Source organism: Arvicanthis niloticus, chromosome 8 (assembly GCF_011762505.2).
Source record: "Arvicanthis niloticus isolate mArvNil1 chromosome 8, mArvNil1.pat.X, whole genome shotgun sequence".
In the NCBI taxonomy this organism is placed as follows: domain Eukaryota; kingdom Metazoa; phylum Chordata; class Mammalia; order Rodentia; family Muridae; genus Arvicanthis; species Arvicanthis niloticus.
This window is the reverse complement of record NC_047665.1, coordinates 13,245,596-13,258,292: the sequence shown is the minus strand read 5'-3', so window position 1 is coordinate 13,258,292 and position 12,697 is coordinate 13,245,596. Positions and strand designations below refer to the sequence as shown.

Here is a 12,697-nt window from a genome sequence, read left to right as displayed (position 1 = left end):
GGGAGGGTATATAGGGGACTTAGGTGGCCTTAAGAAGGTCACACTAATGATCGATAAGCCTCTAATGTCTGTGTATAAGTTGGATCCAGCTGGAAGTCCAGGACATCAGGAGTTCAAGCAGGTCAGTTCAGCTTTCCTGACTTGGAGATTCATTCACCAAGGCTGTATATTCTGTAATATACAAATCTCAAAACAAATTTTAGTATCATCAAGATGATTTTTGTTTGATTCTCTGGAATCTTGTCTTCTGGAGGCCTACTTCTGTCATGTCTAATTCATATAAATCTCATCTTTTCTGAAAACACAAAGACAGAAACTTTTTCCCAAATCAGCATGTCCTTGGGCCAGTAACCAGAAAACCTTTATATTGACCTCTTTTCCAGAGGAAAAACATAATAACAAAACTGAAAATCACACCCATTTTGAAATGTAAAACAATCTAAAACAAATGAAGTCACTAAAGTAACTGCATCTGCCTAACTGCGGGCTAGATTCCCCAGTGAGTCAGAAAAATCTGTTTATAAATCTTTCCTAAAAGCAAATAATTCCAATATTATAAATTCCCAGTTAAATCAGTATCTGCCCCAAGATGGAGGCTTTTTCATTTGGCTCTCTGACTCAGAGCAGCCAACTCTGTTATACCTGTCTGTCTGGAGGCCTCTTCTTAGAGCCACAAATTTTCCCTACCTATCTTTGTTCCAAACCCAGGGCTAGAAACCAAACACCACATGAATTGGACAAAACTGTTTCTAAATTTTTCCTAAAAGCGAATAACATCAATTTTAATTTCCAGCACAAACCTCTCTGCCCTAAAAGAAGGTTAATTTATTCTTTTTGTAACAAAAAATCAGCCTGCAATTTCTCACAGCAGGGGGCCTCTGCCTGTAAGCAGGTTTGTTTTTGTTTCAATGTTTCCTCCTTCCCTAATCCCACCACCTACCCAACTCTACTCCCAGCCCCCATCCTCCCAGTCCACCCCCCACCTGGCTGGAGTCATGTGACTTGTCCCAGCTCTACCCACTCACATTTTAAAAAAGAAATAAAAATACGTCTATAACTCTCAGGTAAATAATCTTAAATTTTTACTGAGTTTTACCCAAAGTTGGTGTGCCACCTGACAAGGCACATATTTCTTAAGGCTACAGTGTGGTCCTACTAGTTACCTGGACCTCCCACCATGTTCCCCCACTAGAAGAGGCCAGAGACCAAGTGTGCAGCAGATAGACCCCCGAGACATTAATAAAGATATGCCTACACACAGAAGTCCTAGAGCTCAGGGGTAAGGACAAGGCATGGACCAAATCTACTTGTGATTTCAGCAGCAGAATTGGAAAGAGGGAGACAGAGAGGACACAGGAGGGGACATTGAGCTAAGGGGCTGGGGAGAGGCTGTGGCACAAACTCCCCTGCCAGTTTGTTCAGTAGTTGTGTGCAGAGAAGAGGAAGAAAAAGAAATTTGGTATCGTGACAGTGAAGATGAAGGTTCCCCAGGGAACTCAACCCTCCAATCATCAGGAAGTACTCTAAGAACGCTGTCTCCCCATCTCTCCTCTATCCTTTCATTCTCTTCTATCAAGTGTTAGGGAATAGAATGGCTGAAAGGAAAAAATTGGAGAAGAGTGGAAGAAAGACAACCTACAAAGTAGCTAATATCTAGCTACACACAGGTGAAGGGAAAGCCCCACAAAGAGTCTGCAGGGGCTGACAGGCAGGGCAGAAGTGAGAGTGGCCCTGAGGTGTCTGCCTGAAGCTCTCAGAGCATCTGTACAAGGAGGCAGAGAGGCCACTAAGGACGAGTGAGGCTCCATGGACAGACTGCATTTCTAAGTTGGTGGGAACACAAGACAAGCTCAGAGAAAGATCATCTGTCCTCTGTTCAGGTGCTTGTTTTTGTTGGGGTTGAGCTGATGAAAAGCAGGTGAGGAGACCAAGGGTCTCAGATCAGGGCTTGAATCCTCCTTGGTCTGAGGAAGCAGATATCACAGGGTAGCTCAGAGGCAGCTATAGAGCTCAGAATTTGGTAGGACTCTGTATGAGGAACCCTGACTGAGGACATCCATGGTAACTGTGACATAGACAGTGCCCTCTGTTTTGTCAACACAGTGACAAGGAAAGGTGTTTATGCAGTGTGATGAGTCAAGGATGGATGAGAGAACACTTCCTGGAAAATGCAGGTTTCATGTTCTCCATGACCACAGAGAGCAGGAAGCTTGTCTACAGAGAGGAAGGAGGGTCGCCTCTTTGTTTCAGGAGTCAGACCTGTGCAGTGTCATGTCCTACCACTGAGAGGAGGATACAGGCTTCCCTACCAACTGAAAGCCTACCCTGGAAACAGGGACCATCTTCAATAACTCTCAAAGGTTATGTTGACCCAAACCACCTAAATCCCATTAGGAAGCACACTGGGAACTTGCCCAGGGTCAGCTTGGATACTAAAGCTATCAGGCCTGCCTCCAACCTTACTCAGCACTGTCAGAAGTTCCAGCACCATAAGGAGCCACAGGCAACTACTGTGGGAGAACAACAGGGAACCCCCATCTGATTCCTCCCATCCAGGAAACTGACCCAGCTTCAGGGACAAAGCCATGATCATTATTCCAACAGCAGGCCTCAACTCTCTCAGCCTGCCCAGCCCTCCATCCCCAACCCGGAAAGCTGCAACTGCAGCAAAATGATGGGGCCTGTGCCCACAGGGCTGCCTTTAAAGAAGAACAGAAGGAGCTCCTATATACATAATACAATCAGGGAGGGCGTTTGTATTGGGGCAAAAAAAGGTGGCTGGCCTTTTATGCAGCACTTCTGGGAATGGGCTGAAACCCAGGAATACTGCACTGACAGACAAACTGTCTGATATGAGCCCTGCTGGGCATCATTCCCTGGTGGACTCAGAGACTGAAAGGAAGCTGGCATCAGACATCATAGAGCCTCCAGGAAGAGACAGAAGGAGATCATATTCACCCATGCTTGAGCAAGGGATGTCATGCCACCTGGCGTTCCTTACTCAAACCTCCCCCAGGCTGTGTGTCCTTCCTCACTCATCTTTGATCAAGTGTGAACACTATACCAAGACTGCCCCAGTCCTGGAAAATTTGCATCACAAAGACCCAGGAGGGACATTGTTAGAAAGTGCACCAGCTGATAGGATGAGGGTGCCTTGTTTATGGATTGGATTCCAGAGGTTCTGAAATCCAAAAGAACCCCTCCACCTGCTGCCAGCCATGGAGGCTCAAAGGCCCATCCAGACCCATTGCAGAGATACATTTCTATTTCCAGGTCGAAAATCCCCAGCAGAGCAGGACTATCCAAGGCACTGGAACAGGCATTCTGCAACCACCTACCAACCCCCAAATGGACAAGCATGCACCACAGAAGAGTTTCAGGAAGTAGACTCAGGACATTGCCCCAGGAGTGTGAGGAGTGGAGAAAGGGCTCCAACTTCAGCAGCCAAACAAATTAATACTGTTGAGGTAAAAGAAGAGCTACCTCCTGCTTGGAGAGTGAGTCTGGGATCCAGGGAGATTCAAGATGGCAAAGTCATCAGTATCAGTCCCAGAGACTTTGCGTTTTTAGAGGCTAACAGAATACCAGGCCACCTCCAAACACCTATGCCACAACACTTACAGGACTCGACTCCAAAAACACAAGGGTACAGTAAAATCATTTTCAGTGCAAACAAGCGGCCAGAGGCCTGGTCTGTGAGACACCATCCAGGTGGCCCCAGTAGAGTACACCCTGGTAAGGCCAACTTGTTTTCACAGCACTCTGCCCAGGTTCCAGACTAGGTGGCAAACCCCCAAGTCTTCCATGTGGGGCCTACCAGCTGACAAGCACACATGGGTAGTCTTACCAAGGACAACCTTCATCTACAATATGATAACTGAACTGCAATCCCCTGTGAATGTTCTGTTCCATATCTTGGAGAACACTGAAGGGGACTCATCAAAGGTACAAGGGTATAAGATGAATCAATGACATCCTAGCAAGGTGACCCATCCCACTCTTCTGAGAGTCTGTGTGACACAAACCATAGCTGAGTAGCAACCAGAATGAGCTGTGGCCACGCCAGCCCTGACATGCATAGCTATCCCTTCAGATATAGGGGAACTAGAGACAAACTGCAGTAGGGGATTAAATCCCAGAGAGCCTGTGACCAACATTTGAACCAAGAGAAGAGAGGGATGTGCTTTGACAGCTCCACATGTCCAAGGGGGAAGAACTTCCATGTGAGTACAGGGGAACTGGGGACAAGCAGATGCCAGTTCTTGCTGTCCAAAGACCCATGATCCATGTAGAACAAAGATTGTAATACACCACTGTCCACCTAGAATCCCTGGGGGGACCAGCATTCATTTACATACAGAGATATTGGAGACTAACAACAGCCAGGGTTTGACCATAAAAACCTTGACTCACATCAAATTACAAGGAAAGGTGACAAATGACAAGGAAAGGTGTTTATGCAGTGTGATGAGTCAAGGATGGATGAGAGAGCACTTCCTGGAAAATGCAGGTTTCATGTTATCCATGACCACAGAGAGCAGGAAGCTTGTATACAGAGAGAGGAAGAAGGGTCGCCTCTTTGTTTCAAGAGAGGACCTGTGCAGTGTCATGTCCTACCAACTGAAAGCCTACCCTGGAAACAGGGACCATATTCAAAAATTCACAAAAGTTATGTTGACCCAAACCACCTAAATCCCATTAGGAAGCACACTGGGAACCTGCCCAGGGTCAGCCTGGATACTAAGGCTATCAGGCCTGCCTCCAACCTTACTCAGCACTGTCAGGTGCTCCAGCACCATAAGGAGCAACAGGCAACTACTGTGGGAGAACAACAGGGAACCCCCATCAGATTCCTCCCATCCAGGAAACTGACCCAGCTTCAGGGACAAAGCCATTATTCCAACAGCAGGCCTCAACTCTCTCAGCCTGCCCAGCCCTCCATCCCCAACCCAGAAAGCTGCAACTGTAGCAAAATGATGGGGCCTGTGCCCACGGGGCTGCCCTTATAGAAGAACATAAGGAACTCTGATTTACAGAACATCATCAAGGAGGGCCTTTGTACTGGGGCAAAAAAGGTGGCTGGCCTTTTATGCAGCACTTCTGAGAATGGGCTGAAACCCAGGAACACTGCACTGAGGACAAACTGTCTGACCCGAGTCCTGCTGAGCATCCTTCCCCTCTTAACTCAAAGACAGAAAGGAAGCTGGCATCAGACAACATAGAGCCTCCAGGAAGAGACAGAAGGAGATCATATTCGCCCATGCTTGAGGCAAGGGATGTCATGCCACCTGGACTTCCTTACTCAAACCTCCCCCACGCTGTGTATCCTTCTTCCTCACTCTATAATAAGACTGCCCCAGTCCTGGGAAATTTGCATCACAGAGATCCAGGAGGGACATTGTTAGAAAGTGCACCAGCTGATAGGAAGAAAGGTGCTGTGTTTATGGATTGGATTCCAGAGGTTCCAAAAACCAAAACAACCCCTCCACCTGCTGCCAGCCATGGAGCCTCAAAGGCCCATCCAGACCCATTTCAGAGATACCTTAATGTACATCCACTTGGTTTCTATTTCCAGGTCGAAAATCCCCAGCAGACCAGGACTACCTGAGGCACTGGAAAAGGCAGCCTGCAACCATGTACCCCAGCTCCCACAAGCCAGGGAGAAAGGCTTGGGAGAGTAAAGCCTTCTATCTCGCCCTCCACACAGCTCAAGGATACAACAAAGACTTGCATAACAGGAAAAGGGCAGAGTACTCCTAAGAGTTCTTGGAAGAACATTCCAAGGAATGATTTCAGAGATAGAAACCGCAGCATGCCACACAGTGAGAAAAGAGATAAATTTAAAAATGTTCACCCTCCAGCAAGTAATGACCAGACACAGGAATTCTTAACAAAAATCCTCATAGTAAATAATATGTTAGCTGAACTGCAATCCCTTGCCAATGTTTTATTCCAGATTTTGGAGGACACCAAAGAAGACCCATCAAAAAGAGAAGGGTGTAAAGAGGAATCACTGATGTTCCAGCAGGGTGACTCATCCCAGTCTTCTGAGAGTCTGCATAACACAAATCACAGCAGAGGTGAAACCAGAATGAGCTGTGGCCATGCCAACCCCAAGATGCATTACCAGCTCCCCATCCCCAAGGGGAAAGAACTTCCATGTGGGTACAGGGGAATCGTGGACAAGCAGGAGCCAGGTCTTGTAGACCGGAGAGCCTGTGGTGCAGGTAAAATTAGACCAAAAGTAGGAATTACCCACTGTCAACATAGGAGCCCTGAGGGGCACAAGCATTCATCCCGAAACAGAGAAATTGGCAACAAACAGCGGCCAGGTTTTGACCATAAATACAATGAAAAACACAAAATAAACCTGAAAGGAATGGGCTGTGGCTGCTTTCTGAGTCCCAAAGAGAACCATCCTGTCAAGCACTTGGGAAATGACTACTTCTGGTCTTCAGCTGTTGCCCAGCGACCTTCTGATCCCAGGTAGAAATGACCAGAATAGGTCAAGGAGCAGGTGGCTCAGACCATCCTTGCATTCCCACAGCAGGACTTTCTAGAACATGTCCCATCTGCCCAGACATGTTTCCCCCATGCCTCCTGGTAATAAACTTGTTTATTTTCCTACAAAGAAACTCTTTTCCTTCCTGGAGGTCTTCCTTCCCTGCTCATGGCTCCTTCCCAGATAGGAGCTGCTTCCAGGTTCATGCTCCTGCCTTTCAGCACAGTGGTTTCTGTCCTACAGTGATGGAGCAGGGGAAGGTCAGCATTGCTTCTGCCTCAGTGTAATTTATGAAGAGACAGGGCATGTGGGAAGAAGGCACAATAATTAATTGCTGTGAAGTTAGTATTATTCTTTCTGTCCTGACAGAGACAACAAATGGCTACATGTTTTTCAGAATGACCCAGCCATATAAAGACCTTACCTATGTCTGTGTCCCAATGTCTTCCTTTCACTGTCCCACCTTGATGGTTTGTCACTGTACAGAATGTTGTACAGAGACAATAATCATAAACTGTCATTCCCAGGTCCAATGTAGGAGAATCTCTACCTGCATTTCTAGAACAGACATGGAGGTCACCTATCCCAGGAGCCCCTATTCACCTTGATGTGGGCTGAGCCCCTATCATCATTATCTCAGCCTGGGTGATAGGGTAGTGACTGTCCATAGCCTGCCATCCCCTCTGACTGGAGCAGGGTCCGGAAAAGAACCTGCAGTGTGTGGACATGGGTGGTTACTGAGGGACTTCTCACACAGGCCTGCACAGTAACAGAGCAAAGCCTGCAGAGAAACTACAAACATCCCATTGAGTCCACTCTGTGCCCTCCCTGGAGACCTGGGTCCATACTGCCCATGCCATCACCTTGCTGATATGTGGACATGCAGCCCACATGATGCAGCACCAGTGTTACTCCGCTTTTGCACAATGTCTGTCAGCTTGTAGATTGGTTCCTGGAGGAAGGTTTCTTTGTGGATAATTTGGAAACCTAAGTTCCTACTTTATGATCCTCCTTTATGGTAGAGATCAAAGTCTCCCAGCATCCATTGTCTGTCAAAGTTCAACCTCCCCTCTTTCCTCCCATAATATCCTTTCAATTATGCACCCCCTGCCAAGCCCTGAATGAAACAACACATTCTTCATCTCCCACTGCTTCAGCAGATCTCAGCTACATTACTTTTTGCATTTTCTTCATATATTTGTTTACAGTGTAAAATGAAGTTTATACCACAAAATGTATATGTTATGCCAACTCATTAGTATAAAACAAACAAATGTAAAAACACCCAGAGTAACAATGCAGGGTCTGTCAGATCCTCAAATCCCATGTGCTCCTCTGTCATCTACCCTCCCTCCTACAAAGAAAGCCACCTTGCTTAGGAACCTTCTCCTCACATTTAAGAATAATCTTGATAATCCTGAGTTTGTCCTGCTCATCTCAGCAGCCTGGCTCGCTCATACTGTGTCTCCTCTCTGTCTGGCATCTCCCATTTAACATGGTAACATAGGATGATGCAGCCTTGCTCAGTCAAGGATGGATGAGAGAACACTGCTTGGAAAATGCAGGTTTCATGTTATCCATGACCACAGAGAGCAGGAAGCTTATATACAGAGAGAAGAAGAAGGGTCGCCTCTTTGTTTCAAGAGTAGGACCTGTGCAGTGTCATGTCCTACCAACTGAAAGCCTACCTTGGAAACAGAGACTGTATTCAATAACTCTCAAAGGTTATGTTGACCCAAACCACCTAAATCCCATTAGGAAGCACACTGGGAACTTGCCCAGGGTCAGCCTGGATACTAAATCTATCAGGCCTGCCTCAGTCCTTACTCAGCACTGTCAGGTGCTCCAGCACCATAAGGAGCAACAGGCAACTACTGTGGGAGAACCACAGGGAACCCCCATCAGATCCTCCCATCCAGGAAACTGACCCAGCTTCAGGGACAAAGCTATTATTCCAAGAGCAGGCCTCAACTCTCTCAGCCTGCCCAGCCCCCCCATCTCCAACCCAGAAAGCTGCTGTAGAGTGAAAAATTATGAAGATCATTTTATAAAATATATACAGACTTTTCTTTAGACTTTTCTTTAAAGGGCATGGAAAATATAGAAAGTTTTTATGATCCCTAGACCTGAGCAAAAGAATACAGGTTCACTAGTTCCAAGAAAACAGAACTAAATGTAAGATTTTGGGCCTTCACTGCCCTGGGATACATTCCACATCCTGGGAGGGGTACATTATCCCTGAGTCAGAGGACACTTGCTAGATTAACATTCAAGTGAGAAAGGGAGGGATTAATTAACATTCTTTAGACCTCAGGGAAGAGAACCCACCTGTGGGTTGGGAAGGCCCAAAGCAGAAGACACATTCCAGACCACAAAGAAAAATACAAGTCATCTAGGTGGGGCTGAGAAACTAGTAACCATGATGATAGGATGATAGGATGACTGGGCAACAACTGAGAAAGTTGAGCAAGTGAAAAGGCAAGACCATATTTTTGAGAGGAATGGGTATACAGAGTGTTTTCCACATGACCCTGACTCACTTAGGTTGGGTTCCTCTGGAATTCTCCACTATTTTTATGTTATATTTCCTTAGCAACCCCTCGCCCCCTCTTCACTCCCCTTTTTAAAAAGCCCCTCAGCCAACCAGTCTTTGTCAATTCAGCTCCTGTGTGAGCAAATGAATTGACCATTGGCCAGCCAACTCTGTAATAAAGCCTCTGCTGATTGCATCCAGGTACAGTGTCTTGTGAGTTTTTGGGTGACCATGACTTCCCGAGACTTGAGTGAGGGTCTCCCGAGTTTGGAATCTTCATTGTAACTGTAGCAAAATGATGGGGCCTGTGCTCACAGGCCATCAGAACATCAGAACAGAACAGATATACATAACATCATATGGAAGGGCCTTTGTATTAGGGCAAAAAAGGTGGCTTGCCTTTTATGCAGCACTTTTGGGAATGGGCTGAAACCCAGGAACACTGCACTGAGGACAGAGAAACTGTCTGACCCAAGTCCTGCTGAGCATCCTTCCCCTCTTAACTCAAAGACAGAAAGGAAGCTGGCATCAAACATCACAGAGCCTCCAGGAAGAGACAGAAGGAGACCACTGTAATACACCAGTGTCCACCTAGCAACCCTGGGGGGACCAGCATTCATTTACATACAGAGATATTGGAGACTAACAGCAACCAGGGTTTGACCATAAAAACCTTGACTCACATCAAATTACAAAGGAATGCGCTGTGGCTGCTTTCTGAGTCCCAAAGGGAACCATCAAGTCAAGCACAGGAGAACTGACTGCTCCTGGTCTTCAGTTGCTGCCCAGTGAGCCTCTGACACCAGGTAGACCTCACCAGAATAGGTCATGAAGCAGGTGGCTCAGGCCATCCTTGCCTTCCCACACCAGGATTTTCTAGAAGATGTCCCATCTGGCTAGCCATTGTTTCCACAATGCCTCTGGGTAATAAACTTGGGTTTTTTTTCTTACAAAGAAACTCTTTTTTTTTTCTGGAGCTCTTCCTTCTGTGATCATGACTCTTTCCCAGATAGGAACTCTTTCCTGGTTCTTGCTCCTGTCTTTCAGTACAGATGTTTGCTTCTGTCCTACAATGATAGAGCAGGGGAAGGGTCAGCATTGCTTCTACCTCAGTGCAGTTTATGGAGAGACAGGGCATGTGGGAAAGTGACTATGAGGTGTCACCCTCACAGAGTCCCACTGCTGTGCAGTTAGTATTAATCTTTCTGTCATGACAGAGACAACAAAAGGCTACACGTATTTCAGGATGAGCCAACCTTGTGAAGACCCCACCCAGGTTTGTGGCCCAATGTCTTCCCTTCACTGTTCCACATTGTGTTACTGTACAGAATGGTGCACAAAGACAATAATCACAAACTTTCATTCCCAGATCCAAGGTAGGAGAATCTCTACCTGCATTTCTAGAACAGACATAGAGATCACCTATCCCAGAAGCCCCTGCTCACCTTGATGCTGGCTGAGCCCCTATCACCACTTACCTTAGTGTGGGTGATAGGGAAATGACTATCCACAGTCACAGTCAGCCTTCTTCTGACTAGAGCAGGGTGCAGAATAGAATCTGCAGTGTGTGACCATGGGTGGTTACTGAGGGCCATGTCACACAGGCAGGTCCAGTAACACAGCAAAGCCTGCAGAGAAACCGCAGACATCCCATTGAGTCCACTCAGTGCCCTCCCTGGAGACCTAAATCTATCCTGTCCAGGCCATCACCTTGCTGACATGTGGACATGCAGCTCACAGGATGCTGCACCAGTGCCACTGTGGTTTACACAATGTCTGTCAGCTTGTAGATTGTTTCCTGGTGGAAGAATTCTATGCAGATAATTTGGAAACCTGATTTCCTACTTTAAAATCCTTCAAGCTCCAAGGAGATCAAAGACACTGTCTGCATTCATTGTCTGTCAAAGTTCAACCTCCCCTCCTTCCTCCTACATTTTTCTTTCAATTCTGCATCTTTCCCACAAAGCCGTGAATGAAACAATCCATTTTTCATCTCCCACTACTTCACCAGATCTCAACTCCACTTCTTTCATGTTCTTCACGTATTTGTTTATAGTATAAAATAAAGCATAGCCAAACTTATATGTGATGTCAACTCATTAGTACAAAACAAACAAGTACAAGTACCTGCAGGGTAAACATGCAGGGTTCTGTCAACCCCTCAAAGCCCATGTGCTCCTCTGTCATCAGCACCCCCCCCCCCCCCCGCAAAGGATGTCACCTTGCTTTAGGAACCTCCTCCTCACATTTAAGTAGCATCTTTATACCCTGAGCTTGTCCTGCTCATCCCAGCAGCCTGGCTCACTCATCCTGTGTCTCCTCTTTGTCTGGCATCTTCCACTTAACATTGTAGCATAGGATGATGCAGCCTTGCTCATCATCAGAGCCACATCTGAGTCATTTGTAGTAGGTTGTTTCACACTATGTTAATGGGTCCAGATTTCTCTATTCATACAATGTTGACAGATGTTCACATACCACATTTAATTGCTGTGACTCCCCTGGAATCTGCTTCCTCCATGCATGATGCTATAAATAGCTTGTACAGCTTTGGTCTCCAGCTCCAGTGTACAATGGTTTCCACTAGCATATGAGGGGACTCATTTTGTGTCCCTTTGAATCCTCTTTCTTAATATCATTCACTGATGTGGTCTGGGACTTTATTATATTTGGTGCTTGTTTATATTTCTGTTTTATGACATTCAGCTGAGCCATTCTCCCACACTTAACAGCCTTTCTTTTCATTGATTTATAGGAATGTATATTCTGGATGTGAGCACTTTATTGGTTGTATATCTTGGAGGAAATTACTCTATGCCAAGTACTCTCCCCTGGAAATTGAGTTACACATGGCTGTGAGCCGTCATGGGAGTGCTGGGAATTGATTCCTGTTCCTCTCCTAGGCAGCCAGTTCTTCTAACTACTGAGCCATGTCTCCAGGCCCGTAGGTCCTAACATTGTGTGGGAGGACGTTAACTAGTTCATCCCTCAAAATAATTTCATTTTCCACTATATTTTTGTATAGCTGTCAAATTCCTAAGAGAAAAAACTTAATTTTTACCCTGATATTATTGAATCTGAAAATAGTATATTGAATTTTCATTTTCATCAGGTTAGAATATATTTTGATTCCAATAACCAGTACCATTATAAGATCGATTATTTTAAACTGTGAAGACGATGCTACTCTGTTAGTTTAGGACTATTAAATGTATCTTTTTGTATTCATGCATAACTTTACCTTCAAGGCCTTTCTACTTGTATTAGATATTTTTCTAAATGCTAGTCATGTTTTAAAATTCTGACTACTAAACCAGTACTTTTTTTTGCTTTTTTTTTTATTTGATTTGCTTTCCTTAAGACTAAAATAGAAAGTTGGGTGGGTAGTGAGGGAGAATTTTTGGGAAAAAAAGAATAGGAACAAAATATGTTGTAAGAAATACTTACAATCAAAACAAACAATACTTGGGAAAATAAAACCAGATGTGTTAGTAGACCCCACTCAAATAAAGATAACTAAGATTTCTTTTTGATATATGGAAAAACATTGGATGGCTGCATATTGAACAGCTAAGCAGCTACTGTCCTCACTTCTCAGAGCTCGCCTCTCTGTTCATTTTCTTAGTGATTCTTCTGTTAGGAATGACATGTGCTATCCCTGC

At 45.5% G+C, this 12,697-nt stretch overlaps 1 pseudogene; it reads left to right on the top strand.

Annotated features, from left to right (window-relative positions):
- LOC117713775 (uncharacterized) overlaps positions 1 to 5,760 on the top strand; it is a 26,585-nt pseudogene extending 20,825 nt beyond the window's left edge.
- Positions 5,761 to 12,697: the final 6,937 nt, after the last annotated feature.